Source organism: Odocoileus virginianus, chromosome 31, assembly GCF_023699985.2.
Source record: "Odocoileus virginianus isolate 20LAN1187 ecotype Illinois chromosome 31, Ovbor_1.2, whole genome shotgun sequence".
Lineage (NCBI taxonomy): Eukaryota > Metazoa > Chordata > Mammalia > Artiodactyla > Cervidae > Odocoileus > Odocoileus virginianus.
Window position 1 is genome coordinate 7225991 of NC_069704.1, and position 22845 is coordinate 7248835.

The following is a 22845-nucleotide window of genomic DNA, read 5'->3' on the forward strand; positions in this document are numbered from 1 at the left end:
CTATACCTGCCACTTAGGTCTTGAATCATCTTAAAGTTTCTTGACCTCTCTGAGCTTTCTTTTCATCATCTTTAATGTGGAGATAAAAATGCCTAAATTTATACATTTGTGGTGAAGAGTAGAAGATAAAAATACATGTGAAAAGCTTATTTTAGCTTTCTGGCATGTGGTGAGTGCTCAATAGAGCAGCTATTTTTTAATCATTATCTTAAAATATAATCCTTACTGTTAAGAATTTTACTGAATAGTGAAATTACTGAATGATGGGACAGAAAGCAAGGATGAACCATGATGGAAGAAAGTATAGAACACCATTGTACTCTGGTAGAAAGAAAGGACTTTTATTCCAGTCTTGGGGAATTCCAAGATTTAGTTATAATGGAAGAGATTGAGATTTAGAACTGAAGGATGAAGGCTGAGAGTTAGACTTGAAGGATTAGTAGCAAGCAGTTAGCCCAGGAAAGGTGAAGTTTGGGCAGGAGAGTATGTGACAGACTCCAAAGGGAGAAAAGCAATTGATAAGTTCAGTAAACTGCAGGCAGCTTTTCATGGGCAGAACATGGGATCTGTGCTGTCTTCCTATATTTTGCTGAACTTTACCCAATGGATCTCCTTGGAACACTGATTCTAGTCCAGTGTGCCAACTATTCTTCCAATTCAATCTCCATTTCAGAAACCTGATAACTTTCTTTAAATTGTTGCTGGAAATCTTGAGCAGGGTTAGGCTTGATCTCTATGCCCTGAGCACCACCATTAGAATGTTCCTCCTGGGTATACAAACAAAACCCCCACAAAGGATGAGATAAAAAAAAAAAAAGAAAAGAAAATCAACAATCATGTGTAGAAATAGCCCACCACAAAGGGCAGCAGATGTTAGAGAAGCAACCCCACGTATGTCAGATAATGTTAATACAATAACCTGAATGATACTGGGTTGACCAATAGTTCATTTGGATTTTTCCATAGCATCTTATGGAAAAACTGGAATGAACTTTTTGCCAACCCAACACACACACACACACACACACACACACACCCCTCACTATAAAAGCAAAATACTTTTTCAAAAAAGAACTTAAGAGTCTGAAAACTAAACTGAGAATCCGAACTGCATAAAGCCAAAGAGAGTTTCAAACAGCAGTTTAGACACAACTGAAAACTGAATTGATGAAACAGAAAATAAATTTAGGAATATTGCTCAGAATGTAACACAGAGATTCCAAGATTTAGAAAACAGCACAGTAAAGCTGTGAGTCAGGGAGGCTGCGTGGTTTGGTCATTCAGAGAGCACGTCTTCATGTTTACATTGCGAGGCTTAACTCTGAAGGTGGATGGTTTCACTGGTCCTGGTCAGCTTCGTGATGGAGAAACCTTCTTTACCCAAATAATACCTTTCTCCTTTTGCCATTATTTTGCCTCTATGTCCCTCCTAATCTATCCTTCTGCCTCAAAGTGGCAGGCCCACAGGAGCTGAGGCACAGATCCCAGTGCTTCCAAAAGAAAGACAGGGGGAGATTCCAAGAACTACTTGAACGGCTCATGTGATAATGCCTGTCCTAAGGAAGCATATTTCTGAAATATTCTGAGCTACATAGAACTACATAAATCTTTAACTTCAAAGTGTTCCCAGTTCTGTCCGTGTACCTAAATATTATATTTTTAGCATAGTTAGCAGCTACCCTAGTTAAAGGTGATCCAAGCAAATAGTTCTGTCCCTTTCAACCTGCCAGGATCCACAGACAACTTCCACTGGTGAATTAAACATTTTGTCATCCCTCAGTGAAAGTTATTTCTGGAGTGGTTATAATTTAAATCATTTTTTACAAGAATTTATGGGCACTTAAACTTAGGTACTGTCTGTAACTGTGCTTTATGGGCAACATAAATGATTCTGGGCCTTTTTCTTCTTTCCCTGCCTGTTCACATCACAAAAAATCATATATCATACACAGAGACATCTGGCACATAGTAAATTTTCTTTGCCTGACACTATAGGTGGAGGACAGATGTATGAGAAGGTGCTGGCATGATACAGGGATGGAGAGCAGAAAGAAGGGGGTTTGTTATCTCTCACAGGAGCAAGAACTGTTTAGTTGTATAAAAATCCACACAACCTTTTAATGGACAGACATTATTAACGGCTTTGGTACAATTTTCAATTTCCTAAGGTTAAAAAAAAAAAAAAAAAAAAAACTCCAAGAGGTCAAACCAGTTGTTAGCTATAGTGTCTGGTGGGGGGCTGTTATTGGCTGAATTATGCCCCCCTCCAAATTCATACATTTAAGTCCTAATCCCTTAGTTTCTAGCATGTGACTATATTTGGGACAGGGCCTGTGGAGAGGTAAATAAGGTAAAATGAAGTCATATGGGTGGGCCTTATTCAATATGACCCGTGTTCTTGTAAGCAAAGGAGATGAGGACACAGACCGAGGGGCAACCGCGTGAAGACCCAGCAAGAAGGCTACCATCTGCAAGCCCAGGAGAAAGGTCTCAGGAGACACCAAACCTGCTGACACTGTGACCTTGGACGTTGAGCCTGCAGAACTATTAGAAAACAAATTTCTATTGCTTAAATCACACACTTTGTCACAGTAGCCGTGCACTCCTAACAGTGGAGCCAATAACACACCTCAGACAGGCTGGAGCTGGGAAGTCCAAGATAAATCAGGCACTCACTCCATCATCACAGGGACATCATGCGGACTTGCACAGCCCCACAAGCAAATACCTTCTTCAGGTTCTATCACAGAAAATTTGCTCTAGTCCGTGCCTTGCCTCCAGCAACTATCGAGAGACAGTCTAGCACCAAACTCCCCTTAAACCTCTCAATAGGGGTATTTGGACTGAGGTGGTATTTTCTGAAAATTCCCTGGACTTTCTTAAGAAAGGTCTCTGTATTTAGCTGTTAAGGGCGTTTTTCCATTCATTCATTTAAAAAAAAAATTTTTTTTTTTGAGTGCCTACTACATTCCAGGCACTGGGTTAACTTCTAAAAGGGAACAGCAATCAAAAGACATTTATTAAGCACCCGCTATGTGCCAGCACTGCACTCAGACATTAAAAGGAAGACACTTCAATAGATAGTTGGTTAAATACCTTCTATGAACAAGATGCTGAGCTCTTCTTTGTGGGAGGGATGTGGAGTTGAATAAGACATGGGCTCTGCCCACCACTGGCTCACAATCTTTCTGCAGAAATGGATAAATCAAAAGTAACTCTAGCACATGTGGGGGTTGATAGAGAGGCACAGTCATATTTCACAGGCATACAGGGAAAGGAAAGTACTTTAACCAACAGGATTTGAGAAGGTTTTTGTATTGTAGAAGATGTGGGTTTTCAGTAAAACAGTGAACATTTAAAGAACTTCACAGGAGAAGATGGGGCAGACATCTGAGCTATGAGTACTGAAAAAGCACCTACTGTATGCACATGCCTTGTGATAACTAACAAGTGGTAAGGAGGATGGGACTCTTGACCATAAGGAGGTGACGCTTTTGTCGGCACAGAGTCCAGAACACTTTGGGAGCTGTGCAAAGTGAGATGCCTTGCATAGGAGTAGAGTCCTCCTGAACCTGATGTTTGGGCTCATATCATAACATCCATGGATCTTTGTCTTCTCTTCCACAAAAAGTGGGGGTTGTGCTAAAGCCACTTGTTTCCAGATTTCTGGATCTCACAAACCAGTACACTTAAGGAAAACCGAGAGCAGAGGACAACATGTTTCCACTTTTGCCAAGTCAGGACATTAAATTGCCCACTATGTTCTATCCTAATTTTCCTAGCCAGTGGACTAACCTGGGAGCCACCCAGTTGGATCCACTGGGTCCAAGGGCTGCCCAGCTCTGAGACTCTACCCTCTGGGAAGAGCAACACAAACTATTTTGGAAGATTCTAAAGTTTAAATTATAGCTTGTAAATTGGTGGTCCATGGGCTGAATTTGACCCGCGGCTGTTTTATTTGGACTGCAATGTGTTTTAAAAGAATTTGGTTCAGATGCCAACACTGAAAAGTGGTGAGGTTCATATAAAAATCCAGATTTCTCTTTGTTTTTTTTTTTTTTTTTTTTTTTAATGGAGTATCTGGCAACATTGCCTGCCAACAATTGATGGGAACTGTTCCTCTTTCAGTGTGGGTCCTCTCCCCCAGCCCCTCCCCCAGCTTATATCCCTTTAAGCTACCTGGAGAGCATTTAGTTTGAGATTTCCAATTTAAATCTTTTGCAGTGAGACTTGGATATGGGGACTCCACTTTCATCAATGAGTCTCAGTTCTCTTATCAACAAAACGGGTATAAGGAGGATTAAGGAAAGAGATCAGCATGAGTATCTTGGAAGCTGTATTTGCTGAACCAGTGCAAGGTTAGAGGAATTTATAATCAATGGTGCTTTGGGATCACAAGTTTACTGAGCCAGAGACTTCAGATATTAGAATAAATAGCATGATTCTGTATTCAGGGACTTTAGCATATACTAAGTAGAATACAGTTGGGAAGTAAGGATAGACAGGATAAGAAAGTAAAAGTGACAGAAGTTCAGATAATGTCTGTCTCTTAGAAGGCGGTGGAGGCAGAAACTCTTGAGCTGTAAAATAACAGGAGCACCATCATCATAAACCTAAGTCATGGTTAACCTTTATTATTATTGTCAGTGATTTTCATTATGCAGAAGTATTCTGTACCACTGACATCAAATAATATAACCATTACAAACTCCACTTACTAAAGCCCTACTCTCTGCCAGGCTCATGCTCCCCAGCACATTCAACTATTCAGCTTTACTCCAAACATGTACTATGGCTCGGCCACGTGCCTAGACCCAGGGATGATGCATGGCTCCCTCAATCAAAAAGTTAAGTGGGGAAGACATTTATATACATGAAAATATATTTTATGATCAGTGTAGCAAGAGCAAGTCCATGGTGCTATATATTGTGCTGTATAATTGAGGAATCTAGCCTAGTCTAGGAGGGTCAAAGAAGATGTTTCTGAGAAAACAAAAGGTTTAAAATTAAGCCTTACATGTGTGTAGGAGTTAACCAGAGAGCAGAGTTGAGGAGAGTTGTGATAACAGAGAACAGACTCCTATGCATTATTTATCTTAGGCCTTACAAGGATTATTCCCATTTAACAGATTAGAACCTAAAGTTCAGAATTATTCAGTTAACCCATAAGCAGTAATGTTGGGATTGGACCCCAAGTCAGACATCACAGTCCCAGACCCCTTCACACTCACATCACTTCTCTTCGGTCTGTCAATCTGCTATTCTCTAAGGTTTATAATAATGCATATAACTAGGGAAATAATAGATAACTTTACTGCGACTAGGGACACTTTTTCCTCTCTCTTCACCTTTTCAAGTCTTACTTATCTTTCTCATCTTAGCTGCCATCACATTTGTATGAGTATTTAATTCCTGTTTATCTTCCCCTTCTCTCCACACCCTGGACTAAAACTTCATAAAGGCAGGGGTTAAGTATACTTTTGCTCAGTGTTACATTTCTCATGACAAGCCCTGTGCCTGACACATAATAGGTGCTCAGTAAATATTTGTGGGGAAAAAAATCAACAGATATAAAGTGAGAGCCACTTGCCAGAATCTGTGAGCAAGGATTTGGACTTGAATTTTCCCCAACACAGACAAGAGGGAACTCTGCATAATTTCCCACAAACAGAAGATCAATTTTTGCTGTGACAGCACAAGTCCATCCTAGCGGGGGAAAATAAAGTCATATGTTTGCCCCTGGCATAAAGTTGTAGATTTTTGGCAGATGCATTCCACCATTTTGGCTGTCAAGCACTTGTGTGCCTGTGTGTGTGTGTCTACCCTGACAGTCTCCTCCTGTTTCAGTGGAAAAAAGCCAAGGGAGTATGGGGGAGGGGAGAGTCAAAGAAGGAGCTAGACGCTCAATTTCCATCAGGGGTAATCAAGGGGATTTCTTTCTTAGAGGCAGGAAGACGTTAGAGCGGCAACAGGAACAGTAGCCGTGGAAACAGTGATAACACTCACAGCAAAAGTATCATCATCATTTCATCCTACTGACAATTTAAAGCCACCAGGCATATACTGAATACCTGCTGTTTGCGAGGCTCTATATTAGCTGTTTCTTTCTTTCCTTTTTTTTTTTTAACAAAACCACCCCATTTAATTCTGGTGAACAACTTGTGAGGTAGGAAAGGCCATCTCCATTCTACAGATGAAATAATCAAGCTGAGAGAGAGGGAAATATATACAACATGATTGAACATGATTGAGATCATCCAGCTTGAAAACAGGAAGATAAATAATTTAAACTCAGACCAGTATGACCTTGCGAACCCCTATATCACACTGCCGCTTCCAAAAGGTAAGATGACCATTTTTAGACTGTTTTTCATTGTTTTGGGTTAGAATCTTTGAGAAAGATGATTTGATTTCCCTATTGACTTGATTCCTCAATGATATGCTTTATTTTATTTCATTGAACCGTATAGCAAAGACTAAAATCCTGGTTTCACATGTAGAATTGTATTAAAGTATTAAAGTTAGACTTGATCAAATTATCAGGTCTGCATCTGATCAGCCAATCTCAAAAATACAGATTCTCTGCTTATGTGGTAAGTTCAAAGACAAGAGGTTCAGAGTCTAACAGACCTGAGTTCAAAACTCCTTTGCACCATTTACTAGTTGCATTATTTTGCAAACTAGTAATTTAATCTCTGAGTGTCAATTTACCCTCCATAAGAGAGGCTCATGATACTTAGCAAATAATATTAGCAAACAAAATCCAACAATACATAAAGAGGATCCTATACCATAATCAGATTAGAGTCATTCCAGGGTCACAAGGATGGTTCAATATTTGCAAATCAATCAATGTGATACACCATATCAACAAAAGAAAAGACAAAAACCACATGGATTATCTCAATAGATGCAGGAAAAACATCTAATGAAACTCAATATCTGTTAATAATAAAAACTCTTGCCAAACTGGGTATAGAAGGAACATGTCACAATGTAATAAAAGCCATTTATGACAAATTCACAGCCAACATAATATGAAATGATGAAAAACTGAAAATCTTCCTGCTAAAGTCTAGAACAAGACACTTGAATTCAGTGTGGCATTGGCAGTCCTAGCAATCAGACAAGAAAAAGAAATACAAGTTATCCAAATCAGAAGGGAAGAGGTAAATTTGCCATTATGTCGATGATGTGATACTTTATGAAGAAAAGCCCAAAGCCTGCATACAAAAACCATTAGAACTGATCAATGAATTCAGCGAGGTGTTAGGATATAAGGTTAATATACAGAAATCTCTTTCTTTACACTTACAATGAAATATCAGAAAGAGAAATTTTAAAAAGCAACCCTGCTTAAAACTGCATAAAACATACCCAGTGATAAACCTAACCAAGGAAGTGAAAACTGAGGACACTATATAAAACATTGACAAAGGAAATCAAAGATGATGCAAGGAAATAGAAAGATAGGCAATGCTCTTGGATTCAAAGAGTTCTTAAAGTGGCCATACTACCCAAAGCAATCTGCACTATCAAAATACTCATGACATTATTCACAGAACAAACTCTTCACAAATTTACATGGGACCAGAATTGCCAGAATAATCCTAAGGAAAAAGAGCAAAGCAGGAGACATAACCCTTTCAGATTTCAGACAATATTATGAAGCTACAGTAAACAAAACAGCATGGTATTGCACAAAAACAGGCATATGGATCAATGGAATAGAAAAGAGAGCCCAGAAATAAACCCACATACCTATAGTCAGTTAACCTTTGACAAAGGAGGTAAGAATATACAATGGAGAAAAGATCATCTCTTCAGAAAGTGGTACTGGGAAATCTGCACAGGGGCATGTGAATCCATGAAGTTAGAACACTCCATTACATCATATACAAAAATAAATTTAAAATGACTTAACTACTTAAATTTGACATGTGACATTATAAAATTGCTAAAAAAGTGTCCATAAGCAGGACACTGACATAAATTGCAGGATACTTTTCTGGATCCATCTTCTGGAGTAATAGAAATGAAAACAATAATTAGCAAATGGGATCTAATTAAACTTAAGAGTCTTTTCACATCAAGTGACTGAAAGTTGCTCAGTTGTGTCCAACTCTTTGCGACCCCATGGACTATACAGTCCATGGAATTCTCCAGGCCAGGGTACTGGAGTGGGTAGCCTTTCTCATCTCCAGGGAATCTTCACAACCCAGGGACTGAACCCAGGTCTCCTACATTGCAGGCAGATTCTTTACCAGCTGAGTCACAAGGGGAGCCCAAGAATACTGGAGTGGATAGCCTATCCCTTCTCCAGTGAATATTCCTGACCCAGGAATCAAACTGGGGTCTCCTGTATTGCAGGTGGAATTTTTTTTTTTTAACAACTGAGCTAACAGGGACTGAGAGTGAAAAAGTTGGCTTAAAGCTCAACATTCAGAAAACGAAGATCAAGGCATTTGGTCCCATCACTTCATGGCAAATAGATGGGGAAACAGTGTCAGACTTTATTTTCCTGGGCTCCAAAATCACTGCAGATGGTGACTGCAGCCATGAAATTAAAAGACACTTACTCCTTGGAAGGAAAGTTATGACCAACCTAGACAGCATATTAAAAAGTAGACATTACTTTGTCAACAAAGGTCCGTCTAGTCAAGGCTATGGCTTTTCTAGTGGTCATGTATGGATGTGAGATTTGGACTATAAAGGAAGCTGAGTGCTGAAGAATTGATGCTTTTGAACTGTGGTGTTGGAGAAGACTCCTGAGAGTCCCTCGGACTGCAAAGAGATCCAACCAGTCCGGGTGTTCATTGGAGGGACTGATGCTGAAGCTGAAACTCCAATACTTTGGCCACCTGATGCAAAGAGCTGACTCATTTGAAAAGATCCTGTTTCTGGGAAAGATTGAGGGCAGGAGGAGAAGGGGATGACAGAAGATGAGATGGTTGGATGGTATCACCGACTCAATGGACATGAGTTTGAGTAAACTCCAGGAGTTGGTGATGGACAGGGAGGCCTGGCATGCTGCGATTCATGGGGTTGCAGAGTCAGACATGATTGAGCGACTGAATTGAACTGAACTGAACAGAGCTGTCAGGGAAGTCCTTCACAGCAAAGGCAATCATAAACAAAATGAAAAGACAACCTGCAGAGTCGGAGAAAATATTTGCAAAATGATGTGACTGATCATTTAAGAGAAGGTTTAATTTACAAAATATACAAGTAGCTCATAAAATTCAGTACCAAAAAAGCCAAACAACCTAATCAAAAAATAGACAGAAAACATAAACAGACCTTTATCCAGAGAAGACATATAGATGGTCCACAGGCACATGAAAAGATGGTCAATGTCACTAATTATTAGAGAAATGCAAATAAAAACTACAATGAAGTGTCACTGCACACTGGTCAGAATGGCCATCATCAAAAAGCATACATGTAATAAATACTGGAGAGAGAATGGAAAAAACAGAAATCTGCTACACTGTCAGTGGGAAAGGAAACTGGTTCAGCAAGTATAGAAAACTGTATGAAGATTCCTTAAAAAGTGAAAAAGAGACTTACCACTTGACCCAACAATCCTACTCCTGAGCATAAATCCAGCAAAGATGAAAGTTCTAATTCTAAATGATGCAGGCACCCCAGTATTCATAGTGCCACTATTGCTAATAGTCAAGACGTGGAAGCAACCTGGGCAACCATCAACAGAGGAATGGATAAATAAGAAGTGGCCCATGTACACAATGGAATACTACTCGGCCATAAAAAGGAATGAAATAGTGCTGTTTGGCTCTCAGATGGACCTAGAGATTATCACTTAGTATTATCACACTAAGTGAGGTAAGTCAGAAAAAACCAAATATTGTATGATGTCCCTTATACGAGATATCTAAAAATTAGTACAAATGAATTTACAAACCAGAAACAGACTCACAGACATAGAAAATAAACTTACAGTTACCAAAGGGGAAGGTGGGGGAGGGATAAATTGGGAGCAGCAGATAAACAAATATAGGTTACTATATATAAAATAACAATGGTTTTAGTGTATAACACAAGAAACTATATTCAATATCTTATAAAAAACTATAAAGAAAAATAATTGAAAAACTAATATAGATTTATATTTATACATTTGTACATATGTATTTAGCTAAATCACTTGGTTGGATACTTTAAACTAACATAATATTACAAATCAACTATACTTCCTTAAAAAAAAATACAGATTCCTCGCTTATGTAGTAAATTCATGAACAAGGGGTTGGTAGTCTAACAGACTTGAATTAAAAAAAACTCACCTGCATAGTTTACAAACTGTGTTCAGTTCAGTTCAGTTGCTCAGTCGTGTCCGACTCTTTGCGACCCCATGAACTGTAGCATGCCAGGCCTCCCTGTCCATCACCAGCTCCCAGAGTCCACCCAAACCCATGTCCATTGAGTCAGTGATGCCATCCAACCATATCATCCTCTGTCGCCCCCTTCTCCTCCTGCCCTCAATCTTTCCCAGAATCAGGGTCTTTTCAAATGAGTAAGCTCCTCGAATCAGGTGGCCAAAATATTGGAGTTTCAGCTTCAGCATCAGTCCCTCCAATGAACACCCAGGACTGATCTCCTTTAGGATGGACTGGTTGGATCTCCTTGCAGTCCGAGGGACTCTCACGAGTCTTCTCCAACACCACAGTTCAAAAGCATCAATTCTTCGGTGCTCAGCTTTCTTCACAGTCCAACTCTCACATCCATACATGACCACTGGGAAAACCATAGCCTTGACTAGAACGGACCTTTGTTAGCAAAGTAATGTCTCTGCTTTTTAACATGCTATCTAGGTTGGTCATAAATTTCCTTCCAAGGAGTAGGTGCTAGTAGGAGTAGTAACTTCATGGCTGCTATCACCATCTGCAGTGATCTTGGAGCCAAGAAAAATAAAGTCTGACACTGTTTCCCCATCTATTTGCCATGAAGTGATGGGACCGGATGCCATGATCTTCGTTTTCTGAATGTTGAGCTTTAAGCCAACTTTTTCACTCTCCTCTTTCACTTTCATCAAGAGGCTCTTTAGTTTCTCTTCACTTTCTGCCATAAGGGTGGTGTCATCTGCATAACTAAGGTTACTGATATTTGTCCCAGCAATCTTGATTCCAGCTTGTGCTTCCTCCAGCCCAGCGTTTCTCATGATATACTCTGCATATAAGTTAAATAAGCAGGGTGACAATATACAGCCTTGACGTACTCCTTTTCCTCTTTGGAACCAGTCTGTTGTTCCATGTCCAGTTCTAACTGTTGCTTCCTTTTGGAATAATAATTTAACTACTCTGAGTGTCCGTTTCTTCTCCATGTGTGCTTAATTACTCAGTTGTGTCCAACTCTTTGTGGCTGCATGGACTGCAGCCCACCAGGCTCCTCTGTCCCAGAATATTCCAGGCAAGAATAGTAGAATGGGTTGCCACTTCCTACGTCAGAGGTTCTTCCTGACACAGGGATCGAACCTGCATTCCCTGTGTCTCTTGCTTTGGCAGGTGGATTCTTTACCACTAGTGACACCATAAAGGAAGCTAATAATACTCACCTCCCAATATTACTGTGAACACTAAGTGCATCAATGTACATACAGTTTCTCACCTGGAGAAAGGCAGTACCTATTTGTGCATCTCTTTTATTTCTGAATTCCGTTTCCAATCATCTGTACCACCTTCCTCTAACATCTCCCAGGAGTAGCTCCCCAAACCCGCAAACCTTCCTGCTGTTTCTCTTAATTCTTTATTCAACTATGCACTACGGTTCCTTTAACCTTTCTTTTATCATAGATCAATCACACCAGCTCTTCTTCCCCCAGAGGGTGATTTACTGTATTTCTTCCCCTAATGGAGGCAAAGCAGGATGTGAAACGTTGCCACAATCACAGGATTGTAGAGGAAAGCCATGGGCTCACGGGCCAGGCAGCTTAACTGTACCCTCCGAGGAGCTTTGAAGGGAGATGTCCTAGGACTCGAGGATCTTTCTGTATATTCCTAGTCTCAAGAAGAATTCCAGCAGGCCAATTCCTGGATCAGCACAGGATATCATGGTACAGATGAAGGCACCTAATCGTTCACCTCCTCTGACACGCTGCCTTCAAATACCAGGGCATTTTCCTCCTTACACTCTGTCAAATGTGGTTTTAATCAGCTGCAACCACAAAAAGCCAAACTTCAGGATTTTTTTTTTTTTTTCAATTTCCGTGCCTGAATAACTTTGTAGGGACCTACAGGAGACTCCCTGGAACCTTGAAGGTGAAAACGAGCAGATGGAAAACAGGTGGGTTTTGATCCAGGCGCTGGCCACGTGCATCAGTGTTCACACAGGCATGCACCCACTGATGCCGAAAGAGACACAGGATGCGTGGCTGGCCGGCGTTTAACTGGAGTCCCCACTCTGAGCTTGCTACTGCCAGCCTTGGGCCAAGGTGCTGCCAGTGTGAGCTTCCCCATATGCAGCTCTGAGTTCTCCCCAAATAAACTCCTTCCCTGGCTCTCTGTGCTTAATGTAAATGCAAACTTCACTGCACGGCTTGGAAGCTCCCTAAACACGCCAAACTCTTGGTTTCTTATGACTTGATTGCTCCATCCTTGCTTTGTTCAAATGACCAAGCCTTACTCGTCCTTCAGAACCTGGCTTAGACACACCCCGACCAGGAAATCTCTGATGATCTAGAATGGGTTAACTGCCTTTCCCGGGCATTCTGACAGGTTCTCTAGGGTTGCCTAAAGACACTTTATTTATCTTTTTTTTAATATGCTACTGTAGTATAATGATTGATTTTTTTAATCTGTTCTATTAAACTATGAGAAACTTGAGGACACAAATATGATTTTATTTATCTCTGTGACTCCATAATTAATATGGGGCCTGACACATGGGTAAGGGCTACATCTGTGGGTGTGTGTGCATGCTCAGTAATTTCCAATTGTTTCTGACCCCATGGACTGTAGCCCACCAGGCTCCTCTGGCCTTGGGATTTTCCAGGAAAGAATACTGGAGTGGGTTGCCATTTCCCTCTGCAGGGCATCTTCCCAACCCAGGGATCCAACCATCGCCTCCTGTATCTCCTGCACTGACAGACAGATTCTTTACCACTGAGCCACCTGGAAGCCCGAGGACTACATACGACAGCAAAAACCAAGTGAACATACAAAGCACATGGGCTTGCTGCTGGTTGGATAGACCTGGCGTTGAGTCCACTCACTGCCATTTACTTTCCAGGTCCCCGTGGAAAGTTACTTAACTTTGCTAAGCCTCAGTGTACTTATCCGTAAAACAGGGATCATCCTGAGTGCTCTTCCAGCATTGTTCTGAGAACTAAATCGAGATCATGCCTGCAAAGTGCTTAGCACAAAACTCTTATCCTTACTATAAATAGAAATGTTAATGCCCTTCCAGGGTTTCATGGGTGAGTGGTTGACATGAACCAATGACTGTAAAATGGCTCTAACAAAATGGACTGATCTCAGAACTCTGCCTTCAACTCCACTGACCTAGGAATAACTCTGAGGCTTTGAGCTGTTCATTAAGACTTTATTAAAATTATTTTAACCTTTGGTGGTTGCCGGAGCCAGACATGCCGGGGAGCTGAGGTTGGCCACAATGAGCTGTGTCCTCCCACTCATCCCCACCTCTGGCAGAAACATAGAGGGGCCTGGGCGACGCGCCAAGGGAACATAGTCCTCACTCAAACCTGCACACTGACGTGTGTCTTCACAAGCCTGGAAGAAAGGCTCAGCTGTTTGGCTCTTTTAGTGGCACTGAGTCTTGTAGCTTAAAAATATCTGCACACACCCACCTGACTCCAAAAACCTGGTCTGAACTCAAGCCTGGGCCAGGAGGACCTTGTGTTGCCCTCTGGAGGAGGCATCTCTGACTTTCGTTACTTGCCATGTAGGTCTGTGGGGGCGGCAGGTACTATTGGAACCACTGATGATCCTGTACTTGGTGAAAGACTGCCTGGGCGTGCTCTCTTGCAGCTGCAGAGAGACTACCCAGCCTCACTTGAGTGGTCTACCTCGTGGGGACATTAGAAATCTTCTGGTCCCACATGGATGTTCTCAGCATCCCCCTGAGGGATGCAGATCTATTTCTTCTTCCATGAAGGGGATCTGACGGTTCTGTTTTTGTGATGGTTTCTTCCTCGCTTCCCTCATCCATCCTTACCTCCAACTAATGCCCTCTTCTGCTCCCTCATCCAGTCTGGTGTCTTCTCTTATTTCATGTGAGTTACATAGTCAGCCTTCATTCTCATTATAACTGTGCTTCAAGAAGGTTTCTGGTACTTAGAAATAGGCTCTGAATGAGAAACCATGGTATTAAAAGGTGCCTGATGTGAAAAATCAACTCACTGGAAAAGCTGGCAAAGATCACAGGCAGGAGGAGAAGGGGACAACAGAGGACAGATGGTTAGATCGCATCACTGACTCAATGGACATGAGTTTGAAGAAGCTCTGGGAGATGGTGAAGGACAAGGAAGCCTGGTGTGCTGCAGCCCGTGGGGTTGCAAAGAGTTGGACACAACTTAGTGACTGAGCAACAAATTAGAAGGAAGAGATGATGCAGTGAGACAAATTTGGATGGCTTCACAGCCCATGACAGGATTCCTCGATGGCTCAGTGGCTAAAGACTCCACCTGCTGATGCAGGAGACACAGGAGATGTGGGTTCGATCCCTAGGTTGGAAAGATCCTCTGGAGTAGGAAATGGCAACCCACTCCAGTATTCTTGCCTGGAAAATTCTATGGACAGAGGAACCTGGCAGGCTACAGTCTATGGGGTCACAACGAGTCTGACACGACTGAGCACATGGCACGGCCCATAAGTCATCCCAGGATCCACGTCTACACTGTTCTCCTCCACATCTCCCCATCCCAGCCATCACCCAGGCATTCCTGCTTTTTCCCAACTCCCACCTTTTCTCCTCTCAATAACGTGTCCTCCAGAGGAAGCACCGCTCAGCACGAAGCCTGGCTGACACCGAGCCAGTAAGGGTTCTTGACTGTGATTTTTGTTTTCCAGCTGAAACCAGGAGGGAAAAACTCTCTCTTTTCTTGGAAAAATTTGATCCTGAAAGCTGCTAGTGGCTTCATGGAGAAACCATTCTAGTTTTTCCAGTTCAACTCTTGTCCTTCTCGGTTACGTCAGACAAAAACAAGCAAACAAACATCACCTTCCTTCGGCGTAAACTAATTCAAGTTGGTTTTCTTTCCCTGGGAACAAAGAGTGTCCTCATTCATGGCGTAGGAGGGCTGGCCTGAGAATTGAGTCAGGAGAATCTGTGGTTGTGTAGTGAGTTCTACATGAAAAAGAGAGGAGGAAGGGTAGGACTGATGAGGGCAATAGATTTAGGTGTCTCAGAAATCCTAGAGCCAGACCAAGACAGTGGAAGCTGGCAGAAAGTTTCAAGTGCCCGGCATAGTCATGAGAAATCCATCCCCTTTCTCAGGCTCAACGCGTGCAACCTGTGACTACGTCTCCTGGCCTTGAATGTTGCTGTGACTCATGATGCTGCTTCTAGCTTCCGTGCCTTTGCTCACACGGTTTCTATTTTCAGAGGTCACCTCCACTGGGAAGCTTTCTTGGATTTCTCCTGCTCCTTCAGTATTGCTTCTCAGTGCCATGTTTATGCCTTTTTATTACAGTTACCTCCTCCCTGATTGTCTGCCCAGTTGGACGCTGAACTCCTTCAAGCCAGTGACGGGGAGAGCTTTGCACCCTCCACGCCCTCCCCGCACCCCGCCCCACCATGGCTCAGGAGCCCAGCGGAGGACTGTGAATGGAGAGGGGACTGAGACGGTTCTCAAGAGCCACTGAAAAATAAAAATCTGGTCCCAGCAGGGCCTGTTCACATGCAGATTTCTACCTTTCATCATCTTAGATTCCAGAAGATTCCATCTTCCAGTTCAATACATACCCGGGCAGAAGTAGAAGTGGATGGAAGGACAAAGAAGGAAATGCAGGTGTTGCTTTATAACTACTTGTGTCAATTACTCACCCTGAGTCTTAACTGGAAAATAGAAATAAACATGTTTTCTTTCAAGTACTCTTAGTGCTCAGAAAATTCAGGTCTGTTTATTCATGTATCTGTTTATTTACTCCATAATCACACATGAGGTGTCCATGACCGTGACTATTTCAGGCGCTGAGGATACGTTACCGAATATGATCGACAGGGTCACCACTCACGTGGCAGCCACGTTATAATGCAGGTAAACAGACATAGCCAGAGGACAGACAAGAAACATCAAGCAGTGAGAAGTGTCGCCATGAAAACAGTGGGGTGATGGAATGTGGCTGTGGGCGAGGGACTCCTTGAGGCTAGTGACTGATTTAACTTGCTACCCAAAACTGTCAGAAAGATACCCCCATTAACACACTCAACAGCATCCTCAGATCAAGCTGTGCTTCTTTCAACAAAGCTAACAGCTTAGTTTTATGTGGATGCACTGTCTCACTGATGTGGCAATGTTTCACAGTGTACAGTGCAGTTTTCCAGACAGCATCTCATTAAATCCTATCTACAGCCCTGAGAACTGTGTGTCAGATGGCAACTCCCATTTCCTAGGTGTGCAAGTGGAGGCCCACAGAGTTTAACTGTCTTGCTGCTCATGTGTGACCCATCAAGGACAGAACTGGGATCAAATGACTCTGTTAACACTTACTGAGTAACAGCATGAGTCTCCTAGAGGGAAATACGGGGAGCGGAATTTCACGACATTGGTCCAGGTAATGATTTCCTGGAGATGACACCAAAAGCGCAAGCAGCCAAAGCAATAGACAAGTGAGACTGTATCAAACTAAAAGGCTTCTGCATAGGAGGAACCAACACAGTAAAAACACAAGCTATGAAGGGGGAGAAAATATTTGTGAATCATATATGTGATAAGGGGTTAATATTCAAAATATATAATAAATTTCAACAACTCAATAGAAAAAAAAATTAAAAATGGGCAAAGGACTTGAATAGATATTTCTCTAAAGAAGACATGCAAATCACCAACGAGTATGTGAAAAGATGCTCAATATCACTAACAACGAGGAAAATGCAAATAAAAACCCCAATGAGATATCACTTCACTTGTGTTAAGACAGATAATATCAAAACAAAAACAAAAGGTAACAACTGTCAACAGGGTTATGGAGAAATTGAAACCCTGGCACCCTGTTGGCTGGTGGGAATGTAAAATGATGTAGCTTCAATGAAAAACAAGTACAGCAATTCCTCAAAACATTAGAAATATAATTACCATACAATTACCATTTATGAGTATATAGCCAAAAGAACTGAAATCAGGATATCAAAGAGGTATCTACTCTCATAGTCATTGCAGCTTTATTAAAAATAGCCACTCCATGTCCTTTGATGGATGGATAAAAAAATGTGACTTATGTGTACAATGTGATATCATTCAGTGCTAAGAAAATCCTGCCACACGCAGCATCACGAGTGAACCTGGAGACCTTATGGTAAATGAAACAGGCCAGCCACAGAAGGACAAATATCTTCACTTATGAGATATCTAAACTAGGCAAATCAAAGAAACAGTAGAATGGTGTTTTCGGGGGAGGACGGGGAGATGATGATGCATGCGTCCATATATGCCTCACAGTCCCTACATTCAATGTGGAATTGACTTTTTTTATTAGTATCACTAACAGCAAAGGGATCAAGAGATATAAACTACTAGGTATAAAACAAAGAAATACAAGGATATAATGTATAGCACAGGGGATAGAGCCAATATTTTATAATAACTTTATAATGGATGCAATCTATAAAAATGTCAAATCAGTACGTTGTACACCTGGAACATATATAAACAAACTATATTACCATAAAAAAGGTAAAAAAAAAATAAAGGGTACATTGTGTTTCTGCCACCAAAAATATTGCCTAAATTTAATTTTTCTTTATTTTCCGATAATCCAAACATATATTTAACATACTTCTTAGAGTAAACTTTTTTTCTGCCAAAGAATAGCTAATTTCCTCTTTTGTTTAAAGAAGCAATGGGAATTTTATGCCAATATTATTCTAAAGAATGGGGGTGGTTTGTGGTGTGGAGACAGCAAGGGTTAGAGAATTTTTTTTAGACAGAGAAATTTAAGGTCATTTCCTAACCTGTGCTCAAACTAAGTTTTCCAAAGAGAATAACATATATTAAATAAATTCAATGTAACTGATTACTAATAATTTCTATTACTAATTGCTAATAGCTAATCATTAATACAAAAGCATTCAGAAGTTTTTGCGAAAATCTTGCCCAAGTAAGATAGTCAAACACAGTATATGTTGATAAAACATTTTGGAAGTAATTGGTGTGGGACAATGCCAACAGCAAAAACTACATTTATAACAAACTAAAAAGATAGAGAATTCTTCTCCTGAGGGAAAAGACTTCTCTAATCAATAACATGTAAAAAGACTTTTTAAAAAATAGGAAGTTTACACAGCATAATCAAAGGAAAGGAATAAAACTATCCACCTTCCACCATCTCAAAATCCAAGCATGTGTTACATCATTATGTAAATACCTTTCCTCAATCAAAGTATATTTTTAGCATTCTTTCATGTCAGCAATTCTATCTGCATACTCATGTTAGAAAACTGACAACTATTTCATAGGTTAAATATGAGCTTCTATTAGGGCATTAAATTTTTACTTTGCTTTTTAATTTTTTTTTTTTTTGGTCTTTTTCTACAAGATGCTGAAAACCTCATACATATGTGTCCTTTCCTCCCATTTCAACCCCCCATTTCATGTAAAACATTTTTAGAATGAAGACTGCTTTATTAAAGTACTTACTTGGCATAAGAATACCAGCATATTTAACAAGAATTATTTTATTTAATTATTCAGTGTCAAGTTCAGTTCAACTTGCTAGTGTTAGTACATTGAAGAATATACATACAATTCTTATCTTTCCAAAGCTAACATTCTAGTAGGGGTAAGATTTGTAAAAGACAATAAAAATATTCCAGTATTTTTATATTTTCTGATTTCTGTAAATGCATCCAGAGGCTGAGAAGAGAGCTTTAAAAAATATATATATATATATGTATATATAAACAAAACTTCCTGAGTTGCCTAGTGCAAAATTTTAACATTCATTCTTTCAAAAGGGAGGTAGGTAAAGTCTTTCTTCTCTCCCCCTAAAGAATAAGGTTAAATGAACCATTTACAAGTTTGCAAAAACCCATTTTATTTACCCTAGAGTTTCCTATGTAACCCATCATCTGAGTACTACTATAAAATATCCTGGCAGCTGAATAATCATAGCAATAACATTTGCTGTATTTTATTTCACATGCCAAAATCACTTGATTATGCATCTCTAGGGGGGTGTTAGTTAAATTTAATAAGCAAGATGGCAAACTTTATAGCTACTAACCACATATAAAAGCAGAAATGCCATGCCAGGGTGAAGTCTTAAGAGGTATTTCATGAAGGAGGGAGCATCGCACAGTGCAGGGCACTGCTGTTTATTGTGCACCTACTATGTGTTAGCTGCAGTGCTGAGAATTTTTGCATACCTTCTATCACACTTTTCCAATATGTAGCACTGTAACCTAGGGTTCATTCTAATACAGAGATGAACAAACAGGGAAACTGAGATAGCTGCATACTTATCATCAATGCATGGGTGAAGCAGGGTTTGAACATGTATCAATGAGATTTAAACAGAGTATTCTTTGTCTCTTCATAGATAGAGCGGGGTTCTCACAATAGGAGATATCGAAGTGGAATTTGAAAGATCACATGTAGAAATTTTATTGAGGAGATTAAAGTATTTGTTGGGGGAATAAGATAGATGAACTTCAAGTTCTGGTCCAAACAAAAGATTCCTTGTTTTTGAAGTTATCAAGAAAACCTCAACAATAGCCCCTGCTATTGTTACATTGTATTCATGCTTACATGTGTAAATGCTGATTGTGATTGTGATTTTGATCGTGAAGCAAGGTTCCAAACTGTTACTGCAGTAAGGATGCACTCACCTTAGGCTTGTGAGAGCAACCTGTATTCAAACTTGCAAAACCTTTAGCATCCAGTTTTTGTCACTGTGCTCTCTGGTTATGATGATTAGAAAGCCAATTCTTTTGTCAACTATAACTGTTTCCTTTATGCCATCCACTTCCTTCCAGTTTGCATCCATTATAGTTACTGATACTCTTATTTCTCTTCTACACTCTGACCCTTGCAAAAGGATGGTGTCTGATTCTTTATCCCAAACATCTAGCATAGTGCTCACCATAAGGAGGGATTCCATAATCATTTAATGCATGAACTCAGCACAGAGGTATGTAGGCGCACCAATGTTTTACATGGGGCAAAATGTTTTACAGAAGCACCGATGAGTGTAAAATATTCCATGTTTTACCTGGAATGGGATGCCCAAGGCAAAAGCAACAGTACACAGAAAGGCATGGATATCTCTGAGTGAGAAACCATGACTCATGTGAGGAATCTAAGGACGTTTAGTTTCCCTGGTAGCTCAGACAGTGAAGAATCCACCTGCAATGCAAGAGATCTGGATTCGATCCCTGGGTTGGAAAGATCCCCTGGAGAAGGCAATGGCTTCCCACTCCAGTATTCTTGCCTGGAGAATTCCATGAGGGCTATAATCCATGGGGTCACAAGGAGTCCGACACGACTGAGTGACTAACCAACAACAGCGAGTATGCTTCTAGCAGAGAGTGCTTATGGAAGGTAATGCTATCAAAGAGATAGACGGGCCTGTATCTCGTAAAAAGGATCATTTGAAATTCTCTTGAGGACAGCGAGGTCCTTCACAGGGAAGGATTTAAGCTATAGTGTGGTGCATAGGAAATATCACTCTGGTTCGCAAATAGAAGGGAAGGGATATAATTTCAAGTACAGAGCCCAGTTAGGAGGTTGATATAACTGAACAAATAGTAAGAAAGGTTGTAACTTTCACAAGATGGAGCAGAGGTGCCACATGTAAGAAAGTGTGAAGACGGAGCCTTACGAGGATTCTGGGGATGGTAGGGCTAAGAGGAAAGAGATAACAGGGTGTCAAGAATAGCTTCCTGGCTTCTGGCTATGTGATTTGTGGATAGTTCCACCATCCGCTGGGATGGGGGCGGCAGGGTAGGAAGGGGAGCTCAGTTTTAGGTTTGCCAAGCTAGAAACTCCTATGGGAATCCAGGTTCCAGCTGTCCCACAAACTGGAATATGCAGTTATAGAACCCATAAAAAAGAACAGAGGGATTTAGATTGGAAAATGATACAAGGATTTATTGAACATAATTTGAATTTAGATATTTAAAATGCTCTTGGGCTAAAACCAAATACAAGAACATTGCAAGTGGTAATCCCTGAACACACTGGAAAACTATTTTGAGGGTTATATTGGAGTTACCAATGACTTTCATTGTTCTAAGTCTTACAGAATAAGGCATTCATTCATTTTCAGGTCACCAAGACTAATTTAAATGTCACATTTGAACACTCTAGCTCAGACAACATTCAGAAAACTAAGATCATGGCATCTAGTCCCATCACTTCATGGCAAGTAGATGGGGAAACAGTGTCTGACTTTATTTTTGTGGGCTCCAAAATCACTGCAGATGGTGACTGCAGCCATGAAATTAAAAGACACTTACTCCATGGAAGGAAAGTTATGACCAACCTAGATAGCATATTAAAAAGCAGAGACACCAGTTTGTCAACAAAGGTCCACCTAGTCAAGGCTATGGTTTTCCCAGTAATCATGTATGGATGTGAGAGTTGGACTATAAGGAAAGCTGAGCACAGAAGAATTGATGCTTTTGAACTGTGGTGTTGGAGAAGACTCATGAGAGTCCCTTGGACTGCAAGGAGATCCAACCAGTCCATCCTAAAGGAGATCAGTCCTGGGTGTTCACTGGAAGGACTGATGCTGAAGCTGAAACTCCAATCCTTTGGCCACCTGATGCAAAGAGCTGACTCATTTGAAAAGATTCTGATGCTGGGAAAGATTGAGGGCAGGAGGAGAAGGGGGCAACAGAGGATGAGATGGTTGGATGGCATCACTGATTCAACAGACATGGGTTTGGGTGGACTCTGGGAGCTGGTAATGGACAGGGAGGCCTGACGTGCTGCGGTTCATGGGGTCACAAAGAGTCGGACACGACTGAGTGACTGAACTGAAGAGACCAGGCTCATGCTGATTCATTAGCAATGTGCACTGTCTTCAGGGTGGGAGGGATGTTTATACTTATTAAATGCAGCAAGTTTGAGAGATAAAATTGTTCAAGGCAGAAGTACCATCCAGGAGGAAAAAACAATAAACTCATAACAGGCACTGAATGAATGAAACTTTACATATAGTTAATTTACCTTCTAGGAAAGGGAAAGTGTTAGTCATTCAGTCGTGTCTGACTCTTTGCGACCCCATGGACTGTAGCCCACCAGGCTCCTCTGTCCGTGGGATTCTTCAGGCAAGAATCCTGGAGTGGGTGCCATTCCCTTACCATCTGAGCCCCCAGAGAAGCCTACTTTATAGGAAAGGCTTTTTAGGATACTTCTTAGGATATCAGGAACCAACTTTCCTAGAAAAATGTGGACAGCGGAAAGGTGTCGAATGGAGATTTGTAGATCAGGGTAGTATGACTTTTTCTTCTGAGAGATCAATTGTACCTTCCCCACCTCAATCGCTCTTCAACAGCCAGATACAGTTGGCAGCATAAAGTCTGCCTGAAAACTGAAAGGGGTTCTGAGAAGTTGAACCCATAAAATCAAAGGTCTCATAGATCCAATATGGCATACAAGGGGAGAATACCAAAGGTAAATATTATAAGGGTGTTCGTCAAAGA